The 19,162-nt window shown below is 40.8% G+C and overlaps 1 pseudogene; it reads left to right on the top strand.

Moving 5' to 3' along the window:
* LOC142174545 (isoleucine N-monooxygenase 1-like) overlaps nt 1-13,686 on the top strand; it is a 44,121-nt pseudogene extending 30,435 nt beyond the window's left edge.
* The last annotated feature ends 5,476 nt before the right edge of the window (nt 13,687-19,162 follow it).

The following is a 19,162-nucleotide window of genomic DNA, read 5'->3' as shown; positions in this document are numbered from 1 at the left end:
ACTTGTCTGAACCTCGTCCTATTTGGGATATGATACTAACAGAAAGAAGTCGTGACCAGCGTGCACTCCTTAGGAGAGAGAAGAGAGGGGTTTCGTAGTTGTTTATATATACAGTTTAGATAATATCAAAGGGGTAAAAAGCATCACTTAGCACATTAAGCCCAAACAGGTAACAAAATCAGATAAAGCCAAATATAACAATTTATCTAAGCTCAAATTCTTGAACACTGAACCAGAGATTCTGGGTTCGATCCCCAGAAGCGTCACCAGAGCTGTCACACCTCCTTTTTCCTACACCCGTAAGGGTATTAAAGGAGTTTTTTTTCAATTAAAGGACAATCGACACGGGATTTATTTAAAAGATTCAGAGTCGCCACTTGGGAGATTAATGGTGTCCCAAGTCACCGGTTGAATCCCAAATCGAGGAAAAGATTGACTCTGTTTAACAGTCCGCAAACCAGAAATCCGGGCAAGGAATTCTATTAACCCCGGAGAAGGTGTTAGGAATTCCCGGGTTCCGTGGTTCTAGCACGGTCGCTCAACTGTTATATTCGGCTTAATTATCTGATTTTAAACAATTATGAACCTATGTGCAAATTTTAACTTTGTCCGCTTTTATTTAATTAATTAAAGGAAGATTGCAACGTCATTAAAACACGTCTCAAACCGCGTCACATTAATGCACCTGCGATCTTTGACATATTTTAACATCGCTATGATTTGGATTTGGGTCACATAAATGCGCACCCGAATTTAGGAAAGTAATATTATTAAACAAACGCGCCTAAAGCAATTTCGCGTTTGCAACTTTGTGAGTGCCGTGGAATTTAGCTAAACGGCACATCTCGAATTCTAAGGATAACAAAATTAATTAAGGGACCATTACAAGATTAATTAAACTGAGGGCCATGCAATTACTATTTTTATTTAGCATGGCGCACCTCAATCTATTCTAATTTTAAATGAGAATATTAGTTACATTTGGAGGGCCATAAACTATTTGTATTGTTATAATATGGCACACCTCCACCATTGATAATTTAGTTAGTTAAGGCCTAAGATGTGACTAAAGAAACCTCAAAAGAAAACAAACTCACAAGGGAAGGTTGATTATTTAAAGCAAAGGTTTAATCCAATCCCCAAACATATTGGTGAATTAAAGTCAAAGAGGGACAGCCCATCACTAACGTGCCAGCATCCCAACGCAAACAAACTAAGCACATTCGAAAGAAATTATTTCATTTGGGCCCGAGAATGAGCACCAAGTTCCTGAAGGTATGCTATTCTTATTTTGGGGTGAGGGACTCAACATCGAATCTCCATAGCACCAAATGAATGCCTGAAGCGAAGCAAATTCGGAAAGCCAACGCTATGTCTACCACATAATCCAACTCGAGTTCGAGTCTCATGCACCACGAGACCTTTTGAGAATTGGAAGCACTAAGCTCCAAATAGAGATACAGACCTTAATCAATTACCCTATTCACACAGCAAATAAGAAACCACCAACTAATTAATAAACTCAAATTGAAGTAGGCATGCTCCAATATTATCAGAATTCATGAAGCCAAAATATAGATTTACTTGGATCGTAACAAATTACCCCCAGATTCTTAATCATGTTGATTTACTCCTGACACAAAATAGAAAGATGACCCACAAAGATATACATACTACTGAAGAAGGCCAGCTTGAATCTAGCACCAAGAAACATTCACATTTGCTGAAGAAATCCTAAGGCTATCCTCATCCCCTTTAAACTCATTACTTAATGTAAATTTCTAATCACAGAACCATAAATTAAAACCCAAAGTAGACTGATATGATGACACCTTTCAACATTACAACCCTGTATTCAGCTAATATAGATCACTAAATTAACCTTCACTACAACTAAGGTAACCAACAAATCCAAAAGCATTTCATGAGTTCAAACAGTCTCTAATTAATTACATAACAGGAAGATCTATCTAATCAGTAAAGCTAAATGAACTATATTGAATCGAATGAACACATAAAATAGAAGGAATCAGCATGGCTTTTATTCTCATTCCCAACTTGAGAGTTACATCATGATGGATTTAGAACATGTACCTGGAAATTAAGAAAAATGGAAGAAGGAGTGAGGTTCAGCCAAGCAGTAGCAAGAAACAGCCCAGATTTAGCAGTTTGAACAGTGAAATTCACTCAGAACATCAGTAGAACAGTAAACCAATCAATACACTTAAATCAACTCTTTCAAATACCCAAGCTCAAACCATTTTCAGCCTAAAAGAAAATCAAAACTCGTTTCAGCAATGGAAAACTTCAGAATTTAAACAGAGAATTCAATGGAACAGTGATTTTCACTCTTTTCAATTGTTTTTGAATTTTCAGTATTTCTTAACTTTCCAATATTCTCTCAGATTTGAGAATGTGTAAAAATTGTCCCAAAATAAGGAGAAGGAGGTCCTTATATAAGCCTATCTAGTGCATCCCTATTCTAGCTAGCTATTTCCCATTTTTACCCTCTCAAACCAAATTGTTTTTTTACCCTCTTACCCCTCTAAAGAATCTGAAAATCACCCCTCCTAACAGAATCACGTTTATCCTATCTTCTAGAGCCTCTCCCCTAACAGAATTGATTCCCTTACCTTATGAAGTCCCCAAACTGCCCTTTGCCCAACCAATTTTTACTACCCCTGCCCTTCCCTTTGAGACCCCCCAAAGTTCTAGGCATGACAATTTAACTCCCCTAAGATCCCCTGAAGTAGAACAAACAGTACTAAACAACTGCCAAAGGCTTCAAACAGATCAAAGGAATTCTCAACAACAATGCAAAACTTCTATTAATTAAACCAAGCATAACATGAATAAAACACTCAGCACTCACAAGATCATCTAAAATAGCAATTAAACAGACGTATAATCTCTAAAACTTATTGCAATTAGACCTAATGGATTCACACAGATTCAAACACATGAAATAAAGAACACCAGAACCAAAACTAAGCAAAGAATAAGAGAAAGAAAACACTGGTCTAACCTTAGGCAAACGATAAAGGCGACGAACTTAAATGGACATTGACGACTTGGCCGGAATCCGGTGAGCTTTGAAATGAACCCAAAGATGACACTAATCAATTGTTCTTACTGAGAACAAATGACTGGCATAATTTTTGGGCTCGAATCGAGCCTTGAAAACATCAGAAATCAGAAGGGGGGAAACAGATTAGGGCTTCATTTTTTGATCTAAAATTCGAAGAACTTGACGAAGATTTGAAGGAAACGGGTTAGGGATTAGGGGTGAGGAGATGAAGGGGATCCTAGGGTGTAATTTTGGGACAGATTGGACAAATTAGGGTTTTGGTTGTTCCCTTCGATTCTAGATTCGAGAAGTTCGGCTGGGATTCGAGGGAGGGGGGTTTGGAGATTTGGAAAGAGGAGAAAGAGGGGAACTAATGGTGTAAAAATGGGGTTGATTGGAGCACCGCCGCCGGCGGAGGCGAATTCTGGCAGGCGGCGCACGGCGGAGACAGCGAGGTGTTCTCTGAGGGTGTGAAGACGATGAGAGGGGGGTAGGGAGGCGTTCAGACAATTTTATACCTAGGAGTCCTAGCTTCCCAACCATCAGATCTTACAAACCTCGATGGTTGGGATTGATTCTAAGCCAAACGAGGTCTTTTCGATTAATAGGGGGAACGGACCGGGCGTGGGGGCATTTGGGCTTGGATCAGGTGGTGGATTGGCTAAAAGAGCTTGGGCCTGGGTGGATTGGTTAAGAGCTGGCCCAAGCTGAATCTCTTCTTCTTTCTTTCTTATTTCTTTTAATTCCCTTTTTCTTTTTCTCTTTTCCAGAATTAATACAAATCCTAAAATAATTCTTAGAAACTAATTAACTCAATAAAGTCACTAATTAACCCTAAATAATAATTAACTCAATTTAGAAACAAATTACAAGGAAAACTACTTAAAAATAAAAGTGCAAATTACACTATTTTTGTGATTTTCCATTTTCATAAAACAACTAATTTGTTAATTAATCCTAAAATGCAAAGTTAAATCCTAAATGCAAAAATGCAAGATATTTTTGTATTTTTTATGAATTAAAATGCACAGACAAAATGCGAACAATTAACACAAAATGCCACAAAAATCCACAAAATTGTAAATACTGAAAGAAATTATTTTGTTTTGAATTTATGGGAGTAATTCATATAGGGCAAAAATCTCGTTCTCACAGTTAGCATTGAGGACAATGCTAGCTTTCATTTGAGGGGGTAGCCCTATTTTGATGACATTGGGTTGTATATATGACGCTACTTTCTTTTATTATGCTTTCTTTTTAATTTTGGTATGTATATAATTTTACTAGTTTATTGCATTTTTCGTACTTTGCAACTTTGGTCTGTATATAAAGTTACTTTCTGATGTATATATTCATTCCCCCTTATGTATATTCATCTAAATCCCCTCTTGTACTTATTAATTCTACTTTCCGCATTTTTATTTTATAGCTTCTTATTTTGAGTTTTGCGTTCAACAAGCCTTTGATTTTATTAATGCCATTGTTCTTTCCAAAGGTAGAATTTGTGTGAACCGGGTGGATCTTCCCGATGATGGATGACATGACAACCTTCTTAAGGGTTTGAGTCTGTTTTCTTTTGTTTTTTATGTAAATAGTAGCTAGTGAGTAATCGTGCCTCAAGCAAAGCTTCACTTGGGCCTAACACATTTGCCTTTGGCCTATGGTCAAAGACAAATTGTTGTGTATAGGATGGTGAAAGTTGTGACCTTGAGACTCTTGTGTTGGCCGATAATCATCAAGTGGTTTTTCGGGACCATTGTGTTGCTCAATTAGCTAAGGTTGTTGTGGTCCCCCGACTCTTTATCTTTAGCAATCTTATAGCTTGTGTGGTGAGAATTTGAATTTCAAGTCCAAGTCCCAAGCCATTAGTCTAGAACTTGCCCTGAATGTTTGTCTAGGCGAAATTCTAAGTGTAGTTTAACTTGAGATGTGATTATAGGCTCTCTTTTATCCGAATGATATCTTGAAAACTTCCATAGCCTACCAATGATAATATCCCTAGTCAACCCTTTTGAGTCATAGACCTTTTTCATTCAAAATCCACGATACAAGCCTTTACCCGTTCTAAAAAATACCCTCTCTTGGCACCCGATCTTTCCTTAGCACAAGGAAAAGCATAAGTTCGGGGGGAGAGACGAGGAATGCAACAAAGTGGTAAAAGGTACAAAATGAAGAAAAGGAAAGGCAATGAAAAAGAAAGAAAATCAAAAAGTCAAAAAGAATGATCAATGTAGAAAAAAAATGAAGGGATTCAATAAAAGTAAAGAGATGAAAGGTGTGGAAAGTTGAGAAAGGAGAAAAAGGTTTGAAATGAACAAGAAAGAGTGACAGTGTATCTCTAAACCCTAAGAAAGAAGTTAATGACTCAAAAAGTCAAGAGAATGTGTGCCAAAATGAAGTAAATGAAGTGCTTAAGGGAAGATGGAACCTACTTAGACCAAATATTTCCTACCCTGAACCAAAAGCCTTCACTATATCTCCACAAAAGCCCTATATGATCTTGAGTTGAATGAAGCTTACATTAGTAGTGACTCACATAAGGGGCAAGCTTATGGTACTTAGAGCCGAACTTGTGACCTTTCTTTGAGAGAGATGAGTGTGTCTTCCACAATCCTCGTTCTGAGTGCTACAACCTAAAAGTGAGCTTTGCTTAGGGAGAGTTGAGGAGTATGAGTTTGGGTTCCACAATGACCAAAGTAGTAGAAAGAGTTTCCTTGATGTGTTGAGTCAATTCTTGATGCTCTTGTGTCGTACTAAATCCATCGGGCTTAGAAGGTCGAATATTGTTAATGATTTATTTGAATTGAGGGCAACTATTAGTCCCAATTGATGCTAGATGAGGTCAATTTAGGTTAGCTAATTTTTCTTGGATTTACTCTTAAGGAGCTGGGTCTTATTTTATTTGCTTGAGGACAAGCAAAAGCTTAAGCTTGGGGGAGTTGATAACTAAGAATTCTAGTTCATTTTACACTCATTTTTACTTGAGTTTTGATTAAAAATGTATACAAAATAGTATCAAAGGCTTACATGGTGTACTTGTTTGCAGGGTTTGGTCAAAAAGGTGACAATTAGTCAAAACCAGCTCAAAAAGGAGTAAACATGCACAAGTGCCAAGAACAAGTCAAAGCAAAGCTGCAACAGATCCACCGCGGCCGCAAACCATTTAGTGCGGTCTGGAGTGAGGTGATTCAGAGAGGTGCACTTTTGGAGCCTAAGGCAATGCGGTCCGCGAAGGATTTCTTGCGACCGCAATAGCCTATCCGCGGCTGCAGTACATTTTGTGCGGTCCGCGGAGAGGGAGGTTCAGAGAGTTGGGAGTTTGAAGGTAGAAGCCAATGCGGTCCGCGGTCCTTTTTGTGCGGACCACAATTGAAGCCACCGCGGCCGTGGTGCATTTTATGCATCCCGCGGTGGCTAGATTCAGAGAATGTATAATCAAGATAAGAAGGCTCGTCATGGTCCGCAGTGCATTTTATGCGGACCGTAGTACCTCGTCAGGGTTATTTTTATCCAAAAAATTCGGCCTAGTATAAATACTTTCTTTTGACATTTTTAGGGTACCTTTTGTAATATGTAAGACTCCAGAGCATGTGAACGGCTATTTTGTTCTATTTTGAGTAATTTGTAGCTACTTTAACACTGATTCTTCATTATCTTAGTTTGTAATTAAATCTTATGGGTTATTTTTCATCTATTTTCCTGATTTCTTCTATTATTATGAGTAGCTACACCCATTAGCTATGGTTGTGGCTCAACCCTAGTGTGGATATTTGATGGGTCTTTTGATTTAAGGCTTAGATGTTTATGGGTAAGTGATATTTGGACTGATTTGTGTTTTCCATGTTGAATTAGTGGTTGCAAACACTAATTTGTACCTATTTAACTTGGGTTCTTCTATAGAAAGAGAGTTTGAGTCTAGGAAAATCAGTCCAACAAGGGATTGGGGTGTAATCAAGAGATTGATAGCCCCAATTGAAGGGTTAAACCTAAAGATAGTATTACCCGACTTGAGCCTATATTGCTTGCACAATTTTGACACCCAATTGGTCTTGAGAAAGCCAATTAGGGCAAAGTCACTCAAGCTACCGAGAGGTATAGAGTGAGTAATTCCGTGCATTGGCTATATCGCAATCCCCAACATAACTTCTTTGCTTTAGGCTTTAGATCCCGTCAAGTATTCACCTAGGAGAAAGTCACTTCCCTAGCGCCTCTTTAACTATTTAGAAAACCTTACAAGCAATTATTCTTAGTTTAATTTAGCTTATCATTAGCATAAATTTTAGAAGTAACAAACAACCAAAAGATGATTGGAAGTGTAATTAATAGCACTATACATTTCTAGTTTAGATAGGAATCAAATTCCCATTTCTAGCTCCCTGTGGATTCGATCCCGACCATCTCGGGTAAAAGCTGTTTTGATCGCTCTCGCCACTTTGTAGTGGTGTAGGGTTGGCACCGATCAGTAACCATATCCGTTCGGACCAAGTTGTTCTCACGAGCTAAGCGAAGTTGAACCTCGAGGGTGGAAGCTCTAGCCAAAGCACCTTTCTCCGCTATAGTATGAGCGTCCGCCCAATCCTTTAACTCATCGCGCTCACGTTTGTCTTGGAAAACTTCGCTCCTAAGGCATTCCAGGTCCCCCGTCTTCTTTTGCAACTAAAATAAATGAAAAGTTAGCCTCGGGGATAGAAAAAGGAACATGCGCCCTATCTAGAGCAAGAATTACCTGTTCCTTGAAGTAGCATTCGTAGTTCAGGCTTCGACTCACCTCGCATCGCAGGTGTGCCAACTCGTCTTCTCTCTCATCACAAAGAAGCTTAAGGTAATTCTCCCCATCCACGGCCTTTTGTAGCATGGCCTCACGACGAACCAGCTCGGACTTGAGCTTGTCAAAAGCCTATAAAAGAGAAACTTGATAAGAGAGTAAAAATTACAAAACTATAAAATTAATACGGACGGCCAAAACTCACCTCGGAATAGAGCCATTGAGCTTCCTCGAAAGTTGAGCACGAATCTACTATTCTGGCTCCGTCTACCCCGGAAAACCCGCTCTCGGTCGGGGCGTGATCGCTCAGTGCATGTGGCCCCTAGTTTCGAACATCCCTCAAAGTACCCTCGATGGGAAAATAAGTCAGTGGCACAAAACCTTCATTCCTCAAAGTGCCCTCGATGAGAAAAGAATGTGACAACGGAGGTGGAAATATTTTTCTAAAGCCATAGATCTCGGGTGCAACAGGCTCAGCCGACACATCCTCTCTGAGCCCCGGCCTGGACTTGTCTTGCTATAAGCACCATTGCCCTATGAAGGCCCTTTTTGCTTATTATTATCGTTCTGTAGCCTGGAAGGTGGCGATCCTTCTCCCTCTCCGAGAGGGCACGGTCTCGTCTCAAAGGATTCCTTGATGCCTACAGTGACGGGGTTAGTACGCGTAAAAAGAAAGTGCCCTTCAAAAAGGAGCAATCACATAGCACGTACCATGGTGTTTGGCCTCCCATCTGCCCTTAGACAAAGCTCATCACTTACGCTCATTATAAGTCGAGCGAGTCGCCAGCTCCCGATCCTAGTCCGTCAGGTCGGGGACCTCGCACAGCATTCATGAAATTGCTGTAGAAAGGGAAAGGGAGGTGCATTTACAGAACCCACCTGCTCCATAAGCATATCACTTACGCATAAAATTCCATTCCTCGGGAAATGGCAGAAATTCTATAGGATAACATCAACAGTTCATGCTCGGATGAATCGGCTCATCCATCCCTGATCCCCGCCTTCTCCATCATCAATAATGAAAGGCGTGGTGGATCGGCATCATAGGGTCAGCAGACCTCGATGGTGAAAAGGCCAATACAGCCTGATGAGATGATTAAGAGTGAATTCGAGCCTTGCTTCTTCCGCGAAGAACCTAATCATCAACACTATCCTCCAAAATGACGGGTGAACCTGTGCCAAGGTAACCTGGTACTTTCGACAGAAATCAAGCACAACCCTATCAGAGAGTCCCAGCGTGAAAGGGTACGTGTATACGTTCAAAAACCCCTCGGTGTGATCCATGATGTTCTCTCCCGGGGAAAGTACCCACGATACTACCTTTTCCCCCCATCCACAATTTTTCCTCGCTAACTCAAGGTGCCCCACTCCTACTAGAGAAATAAACTTCAAGACATACTCCCAATGACCCTGAGCATTTTGGTTCAAAAAGCCTTCAAGGGTGGAACTTCCCTCTCCTTGCCGAGCAGACCTTGGTGTGGCAGCCATAATTGTGGTAAAACTAGGGAATTCGAGAAAGGGCTTTAAAGTTGAAATGGTGAAGGTCCTAATGCAGGAAAGGAACGATATATAGAGGAGGATAACTACTCGGAATAGCGGAACCCTCAAAAGAAAGAATACAACCCTATATGTGGAGAAAGCGGCGACTATCTGCCTACCTCAAAAGCCAATTAAAAATACTAACTAAGCTATTTTCCTCTTTGGTAAGATGTACCAACGGAACTGCCTTGGTCGCTTCATAACTGTGTCATGCAATTAACGCTGCCATACAATATTTCAGGGATCAAAAACACCCCACATCATCACAAGCCTCGAGATGGTACCCGATCTCGAGGACTTCTATCAAAAACAAGATAGGCTCCAGGAACCCATTGACATCATTACAAGCCTCGAGATGGTACCCAATCTTGGGGACTTCTACAAAAAGAAGATAGGCTCCAGAAAGCCATTGACATCATTGCAAGCCTCGAGATGGTACCCGGTCTCGAGGACTTCTGCCAAGAAGAAAATATGCTCTAGGAGCCATTTATATCATTATAAGCCTCGAGATTGTACCCGATCTCGAGGACCTCTGCCAAGAAGAAGATATACTCTAAGGAGCCATTTATATCATTATAAGCCTCGAGATGGTACCTCGATCTCGAGTACCTCTTCCAACAAGAAGATATGCGTTAAGGAGCCATTTATATCATTATAAGCCTCGAGATGGTACCCGATCTCGAGGACCTCTGCCAAAAAAGAAGATATTCTCTAAGGAGCCATTATATCATTATAAGCCTCAAGATGGTACCCGATCCGGAGGACCTCTGCCAAGAAGAAGATAAGCTCTAAAAACCTACTCATATGCGTTTGAGCTCGAGGTGGTATCATATCTCGAGAATTTCTGCTATTGCAAGTGCGGATTGTATACCCGATTTTCCATACCTCGAGCTGCCTATGCTCAAGCCAACTTTTGCTCAAAAACTACCAATAAAACCTTAGGCTATCTTTCGCCTTCGGATCAAGTTAAACGTTTTCTCGGTTACTTTAACCTAGGGGCTATTCAAGTCCAGGCATAACCTCATCCGGGGTCTATCTGCAATGCCTTGAGGCTATATTCTCTCTAAGTTCAAAACAAGTTTCCAGGTCGCCCAAGTTTGAGCGAACTCTCACTCGGGGACTATTTTCGAAAGCCTACAAGCTATCTTTATTCTTTGACATCCGAGCAAATCTCCTATTGAGGACTATCACGGGGTCTGAAAAGCTATGTTATTTCTGAAAGTTCGAAGCCTTACTTTCATTCAACTCGAAGTCAGAGGTCCTGATGACCTGAGTTTGTCAATCCAGTCGGGGCTCAGTCTGAGGATCGGCAAGGGGTTCCATGGGATATAATATTGATCAACTAGGAACTAGGGAAATACTTACACCCGAGCTCGGTATTCGTGCCGATCGGTAAACTCATGCATTCAGATTTTTGACAAATGCAGATAAGGGGAAATATAGCATAAATCAGAGACAAATAGAAGAAACATCTTTGTATTCATAAATGCATGATGACAAAAGCCCACTAAATGTCCTTACACATGATTACAAAAGCCAACGAAGGGACCTTACATAAAAAAAAAGAAACAAAGCAGCAGCTAAAAGTCTAATCTACTCTCGAGGGTACATCCTCGGGAGCAGTGCCTTCATGAATCATTTCTTCTAGGCTTCATCTCGACCTCCCCAACGGTGTCTTAAAAGACGAGGAAGAGGTTGTAAGACGAGGCAGAATAAGTAGAAAAAGATAAAGAAAAAGTCGTAGCTCGCCAAAGAGCAAAAGCTTTACCAGGCAAAGAAGATCACGACCTGATAGAAGACATGGCGAGCGTTGGCCTTACCTGCACGGATAATTTGGGTCCACTTCTTGGAATATTGTGTCGTGCAAGCTAGTGGCCGATAGTTCCACTTCACCCCACGAAAAGAAAAAGGGATGAAGTGTCACACCTGGCCGGAGTAGGGAGGTGAGCAGCGGTGTAAAGTCCGAACATCCTCCTGAGCAGCAGTGTAGAGTCCAAATATCTTCCCGAGTTGGAAGAAATTGGTGCCCTTATCTCATTACCTCGGTCCAACAACAATAACGACAACAACAAATCAGTACAATCTCGCCTAGGAAGGGAAAGCTCTGGAAAGAGGCCATGGCGTAACTGATGAGGACACTGCCATGTAACCTTAAGGCCACGGGCCTCAAACATGGAAAATAACAATGAATGAAGATGAAAAGAATAAAGGGGTAAAGGGTTGTTGAAGAACATTGGAATGAAGTTTTGATTCAGGAAGGCTTCCATTTATAGGAAGGGTGGCAGCGTAACTGACGGTGCAATCAATGTCTTTGAAAGACGTACCGACAGGTGCAATCAATGAGTTTTGGGAACTGGACCAGCGACGATATTATCACTTTGGATAATATGAATTGGTGATACATCGAACGATCGTGGAAAGGTACATTGAATGGTTCTGGAAAGGTGAATTGACGGGATGCCTCAGTTATCACAAAGGCTAGCGTCATGAGTATGACGTCATCGCGGTAAGGTCGAGGAAATAGATATCGATGTCATTTCTTATCGTTTCTCTCTATTAAATGTGGGGACTATCTGTATACGGTAAAATCGGAGGGTCCAATTTCGGTCACTACAACTCTTCAAAAGCACGTTTCTATAGGCTCGAGATTATGGTTGAGATTAACACTCGAGGGGTTATCGACGTCCAGCCTTGAGGCAGTGCGTACCGATTAAGTCATGATGAAAAAGTGAGAGGCTCCCAAAGCACGCAACTAGAGCTGACAAAGTCTAGTAGGCTGGTTCAGACCCAAATCAGGGCATTAAGTGGCTGCACCAGCCCTATATCTTTTCAATAAATGTATTTGTACTATGTTGGGATTCCCCTTCATATATATAAAGGGGATCCTTGCCATTTTATAAATATCTGATGCTCAATATTGAATATACAAGAACATTTTCTCTACTCTCTAACATATTCTCTTAATCTCATTACTTGCATTTACTACTTATACCCATTGTGTTCTATTTATTGTTCTTGATTTTATTGCTTATTATTGGCCATAAAGATCTGTCATTGATTTTTTTGTAATTGTTAATCCTCCCTTCTGTAGCTCCTATCCGAACATCAGACTCGACCTCGAGGCCCCGAATAAGCAAGCTCGAGGCCCCGATTGTCAGCCATCCGGTTAGGTTATCATCTTGTTTTCAAGCTCTTATTTTGTTTCAAGTATCTCACTTAGCATCTATTGCCTAAACAACTAGCATAAAAATAGATAACCTATTTTTAGAACCATAGAATCAAATTTAATTGTAATTACCATTTTCAAGGTAAACACTGTGACATGTTTTTACGGCCACAGCAATGTTATGGCATGTTTAAGACAAAGAATTCCAAAAACTTTCTTTTGATCTTTCTTGAACGTCGTATCCATCCAAATATTATCATATAAATTGAAACATAGGGAATATGATTTTCTTGGAAGCTTCTGAATCTGAATCTTCAAACTTGCTCGAAACTAATTTAAAACTTCTTTGACCTGATTAAGTAATTTAAATTCAGCATTACTCGATGGCATTTGTGTTTGCTCCTATTTTTTATTTAATTTAGGATTACATATTCCTTCTGTTAGTTTTTGTAAAAATGTATACTTGCATAAGAATATCCAGAATATGTTGTTGACCTCAGTTACCAATATTATTGACAGGAACTCATACTTGCTACGGTGGATAATACTTCAAATGCAGTTGAATGGACAATTAGAGAAATGCTAAACCAACCAAAGATAATGCAAATGGCCATAGAAGAGATTGACCTAGTCATTGGGAGTAGTAGATTAGTTCAAAAATATGACTTGCCACAGCTAAATTATGTCAAAGCTTGCATAAAAGAGGCCTTTCGACTCCACCCCATATCATCTTTTAATGTTCCTTATGTATCTGTTTTTGATACTATTGTGGGTGAATACTTCATTCCTAAAGGAAATGTGGTTCAATTAAGTCGTATTGGACTTGGTCGGAATCCTAGAGTTTGGGAAGATACTATGAAATTCAAGCCAGAGCGTCATGTCAATGAGGAAAGTAGAGAAGTAGTTCTTACTGATTCAGAGTTACGTCTATTATCATTCAGTATTGGAAGACGAGGTTGTCCAGGTATGCAACTTGGTTCTACAATTACCATCATGTTAATTGCTAGGCTTCTTCAAGGTTTTACTTGGAGTTTACTGCCAAACTCTCCAGGCAATGACTTAGTTCAGAACTTAAAATGTGATCTCTCTTCTCCCATGCCATTATTTGCTCAGGCAAAACTGCGATTATCTAAGGGCATGTACCTTTAATTGTGTAAAATTATACCATATGTATAAAGCATTATGTGGTCGTTCATATAGACACGCATGTATATAAAACGTTTTATTTAATGCTGCTGTAATTCATAAGAGGATGAGTAAAAGTATTTTGGGTACCAATGGGGCTTCCTTGAGATGGATGTAAGCATCCACCATATTTCTCCACAAGTATTGTCCCAAGGCTTCGTACCCAATGGTGTTCATAGGGTTGAAGGCAAAGATTATTTATCCCTGAATTCCCTGCACATTCTTCTCGTTGATCCTCTGTGATGACCCTAAAAGTCATTCTTGTTTTAGAAATCAAATATGCATTCTGAAGCCTTAAAAATCTCTTTTTGTCTCACCTTGATTTGAGTGCGTAGTCTGGGTGCGTTTTTGAAAAGCTTTTATGTGAAATTTAAGAAAAATAATGAATTTGGCCTTTAAAATTGAATAAAGTTGACTTTGGTCAATATTTTTGGTAAAAAGACCGGGGCCCGTGATCTGATGGACCCGTAGGGTCCATAATAAAATACGAAACTCGGGCATATGCACGAAATTGAATTCTGAGGTCCCTAGCCCGAAAAAAGAATTTATAAAGAAAATTGTTTGCTGGAAAATATAAAGGCTTTAGAAGTGAAATGATGCGTGTTCTTGATGGTATTGGGCCCGTATCTTGGTTCCGGAGTCCGGTACAGGTTTAAAATAATAATTAAGTCGAATATATGAAATTTGGTAAGAATCAGAGTTGATTTGGTATAAATCAGACCTTTAGTTGAGAAAATGGGAATTTCAATGTTCTTAAGGAATTTCATGAATTTGAAGTTAAATTCGTAGTTGTTGATGTTATTTTGATGATTTGATCGCATGAGCAAGTCCGTATGATATTTTTAGACTTATGTGCATGGTTGCTTTGAAGCCCCGAGGGCTCGGGTGAGTTTTGGATAGGCCACGGGGTGATTTGGACTTATGAAATTGTAATTGTGCATCTGGTATTTTTGCCCAGGCCTCTGATCTCGCAATTGCGAATTGGTCAGGCTTGGGAAATGCGACCAAAGTGTCGCAATTGCGAACCAAGCCTGGGCAGGCCCTCATCGCAAATGCGAACACTGGGCTAGGAATTGCGAAGGCCCTTCATCGCAAATACGACGTCCCCTTCACAAATACGAAGATATCAGGATTTCAAAGGCTTCGCACTTGATCGCAATTGCAATAACTGCACCTGTTAAGTGGGATTTCAGACGGGATTTTTCATCATTTTACAACTTTCTCAAACCCTAAACATACTTAAGGCGATTTTTCAAAGGCTCAAACTTTTCCAAATCATAAGTAAGTGATTTCTAACTCATCTTCTTCAATCTTATCCATCTTTTTACATAATTTCAATTAAAAATCTAGGGTTTTTCATGGGAAATTGGGTGTTTTTGGGTAGAAATTAGGATTTTCAAATTTTGGGGATTTGGACCTCAATTTGAGGTCGTATTTCAAAACTAATTGTATATTTAAGTTTGTGAGTGAATGGGTAATTGGGTTTTGGTTCGAACTTCGAGTTTTGGCCAAGCAAGCTTGGGGTCGATTTTTTACTTTTTGGGGGAAACAATGGAAAATCTATTTTCATGCATTAGAAATGATTTATTTAGCATTTATTGATGTTATTAAGTAAATTATGACTAAATACAAGTGGATTGGAAGTGGAACCGAGAGGTAAAGCGGTAATTGAGGGTTAATGTTGTCCGGGGAATTGAGATAAGTGTTTGGCCTAACCTTAGCTTGAGGGAATAAGAGTTGTGTCTTATTTGCTATGTGTTAGTATGAGTACGACGTATTGGTGTGGTGACGAGTATCTATATGTTGGTGTCAAGCATGCACGTGAGTCTTATATCATGATTGTTGTGACTCTATTATGTATCGATCATGCTCAAATTGATGATTATCAATGTTGAACAAAGTTTATGAAAGTTTCTTGGTAATTGACTATTGTTGAGTATTGGCTCAAGTTGAGTTTCATTTTGTAAAGTAATCATTGAAAACGAGATTGGTTATAGTTGAATCCCTTGCCGGGATATTATTGTTAATATTGTCGATTCCCTTGCCGGGACGTATTGTTTCTATTATTTGGGTGAGGAAGAGTGTAAAGCACGAAGGGTGATGTCGTGCATGATATTGTGAGTGAGTGTAATGCACGAAGGGTGATGCCGTGCCGATATTATGAAAGATAATGCAGGAAGGGTGATGTCGTGCCATGATTTGAGAGTTAATGCACGAAGGGTGATGCCGTGTTGATATTGTGAGGAATAATGCAGGAAGGGTGATGTCATGCCATGATTATGAAAGGTAATGCATGAAGGGTGATGCCATGTCGTTTCAGTTGTTTCATATGGTGAGGACGAGAGTAAAAGCATTGTGCACGTGTTACCGTTTCATTATTCTTGTTGATATAGATATGATGTTCATTATGCTTCTTTATAGATGCTTCTCTATTGGCTTATTGTTAGAATCTGATATTCCCCGCAGCATGTCCCTTTCCCACCTTATTCTGTTGATTCATGTTACTATGATTCTATTTGTATATGATTTAACTGCATAGGTATATATGATTTTCGTGTCCTAGCCTCGTCACTACTTTGCCGAGGTTAGGCTCGACACTTACTCAATACATGGGGTTGGTTGTACTGATGCTACACTTTGCACTCTTTTGTGCAGATTTCGTTACCGGACCTAGTGAGTAGCTGAGGTAGTTGCCTTTAGTCCAGGGAGACCAAGGTAGATCTGCTGCAGTTTGTAGAGCCTAAAGTCTCCCTTCCCTATTTTAGCTTTATGTTGTCTCTTTTCATTTCGAATACAGTTATACTTTTCTTTTCAGACCAATGTTTGTAGAAATTCGTAAATGTTCGTAAATTTGTGACACCAGATTCGTGGGTAGACATGTATTGAATTATTTGAATTTGTTATAACTCTTCCGCATTTTTCATCTGTTTAAATTTAGTTATTGTTTATATCTGTTTGGGTTGACTGCTAATGGGTTAAAACGTTAATAGTTGGCTTGACTAGCTTTCATGAGTAGGGCCCATCACGGCACCTGAGGGTGGAAAATCTGGGTCATGACAAATTGGTATCAGAGCTCTAGGTTGCCTAGGTCTCACAATTCATGAACAAGCTAGGTAGAGTCTGAGGGATCGGTACGGAGACGTCTATGCTTATCCCCCAAAGGCTACAGAGTTTAGGAAAACTTCACATCTATTCTTTCCTATCGTGCCACTTGATTTCTCTATACTAATTGAACTTCTACTATGTCCTTTTGTAGATTGCGAGAACACGTGCTTCTTCATCCGCTGATTAGCAGCCTGAGCCCCTAGTGGTAGCTCCTACGAGGGGTAGAGGAAGAGGTCGAGGCTGTGCTAGAGGCTGAGGTAGGGGTAGGGCTCAGCCTAGAGCAGAAGCACTAGCGGCGGAGCCTCAGGTAGAGTTTGAAGAGAAGGCTCCAGCCCAGACAGTTCCAGCAGGACCAGCTCAAGTCCCAGAGGGGTTCATCGCTACCCCGGTACTCCAGGATGCTCTTGTCCGTCTAGTGGGCCTTATAGAGAGTGTAGCCCAGGTAGGCTTACTTCATGTACCACTAGCCGTCTCTCAGACTGGGGGAGGAGCACAGACTCCCACTACTCGCACTCCGGAGTAGATGGCTCCTCAGTTTCAAACTCTAGCAGCTCAACCAGTTAGGGTAGTTCAGTCGGGTGTGGTAGCTCAGACCGGTGATGGAGCAGCTATGTCTGCTGATGCTTTGTAGAGGTTGGACAGGTTCACCAAGCTCTTCACTACTACTTATGGTGGTACATCTTCAGAGGATCCCCAGGACTATTTGGACAGTTGTCATGAGGTTCTACAGAACATGGGGATAGTGGAGACCAATGGGGTCGACTTTGCTGTTTTCTGTCTATCAGGTTCCGCCAAGACTTGGTGGAGAGATTATTGTTTGGCTAGACCAGTTGGGTCACTGTCTTTGACTTGGGATCAGTTCTCTCAGCTATTTCTGGAGAAGTGTCTACCTATCACTCTGAGGGAGGACTATCGGAGGTAGTTTGAGCGTCTCTAGCAGGGTTCTATGACCGTCACTCAGTACGAGACCAGATTTATTACCTTGGCCCATCATTCTCTTATTATACTTCCCACTGAGAGAGAGATAGAGGTTGAGGAGGTTCATCGAGGGACTCGCTCAGCCTATTCGACTACAGATGGCTAAGGAGATAAGGAGCGAAATTGCTTTTCAGGAAGTGGCCAATGTGGCCAGGAGTAGAGATGGTTCTATCACAGGGGAGTAGTCAGGGGTTCAGTGGTGCCTCGTCTGGAGGCAAAGATTCTTTTGGTAGAGGCCATCCTTCCAGGCCGTTTCATTCAGCACTTCAGACTTCTCATGGTGTTCCAGGTGGCCGTGGTTCTCATATGTTGTATTCATATCAGCTACCTTACAGTGCATCACTAGCTCCTATCAGTGCACCACCGCTCTAGAGTTTTCAAGGTGGTTACTCAGGCCGTCAGGGTCAGTAGTCCCAGAAGCTAAGGGCTTGTTATACTTGTGGCGATACGAGGCATATTACTAGATTTTTCGCTCGAGCTCCGAGCAGCTCTCAGCATCAGGGTTCCCGTGCCATTATTTAGGCACCGAGTGTTCCACCACCTGCTCAGCCAGCTAGAGGTAGGGGCCGAGGTGTTAGAGGTGGAGGTCATACCGTTAGAGGTAGAGGTCAAGCATCTAGAGGTGGAGGCCAGCCAACAGGAGGCCGTCCTTGGGATGTAGTTCAGAGTGGTAGGGCCCAGCCCTGATGTTATGCTATTCCAGCCATACTTGAGGCTGAGGCCTCCGATGTAGTTATCACAGGTACGGTTTCAATTTGCAGTAGAGATGCTTCAATTCTATTTGATCCAGGGTCCACATATTCCTATGTATCATCTTATTTTGCCCCTTATCTTGTTATGCCTCGTGATTCTTTGAGTGCTCTTGTGTATGTATCTATACTAGTGGGTAATTCTATTATTGTAGATCGAGTCTATCGCTCGTGTATGGTTGTTATTGGGGGTCTTGAGACCCGTGTAGATCTTTTACTTCTAGATATGGTTGATTTTGATATCATATTGGGATGGATTAGTTATCCCCTTATCATGCTATATTGGACTGTCACGCCAAGACTGTGACCTTAGCTTTGCCGGGTTTTCCTCGATTGGAGTGGAGAGAGACTCCCACTCATTCTGTCAGTAGAGTTGTTTTTATATAAAGGCTCGGTGTATGGTTGAAAATGGGTGTTTGGCTCATTTGGTGTATGTTCGTGATTCTAGTGCTGAGGTTCCTTCTATGGATTATGTGCCCGTTGTTCATGAGTTTCCAGAAGTATTTCCTTCAGACCTGTCGGGGATGCCACCCGACAGGAATATTGACTTTTGCATTGATTTGGCTCTGGGCACTTAGCCCATTTCTATCTCGCCATATTGTATGGCC

This window comes from Nicotiana tabacum, chromosome 20, assembly GCF_000715075.1.
Source record: "Nicotiana tabacum cultivar K326 chromosome 20, ASM71507v2, whole genome shotgun sequence".
In the NCBI taxonomy this organism is placed as follows: domain Eukaryota; kingdom Viridiplantae; phylum Streptophyta; class Magnoliopsida; order Solanales; family Solanaceae; genus Nicotiana; species Nicotiana tabacum.
The sequence above is the reverse complement of the archived record's forward strand: the minus strand, read 5'-3'. Positions and strand labels throughout refer to the sequence as shown.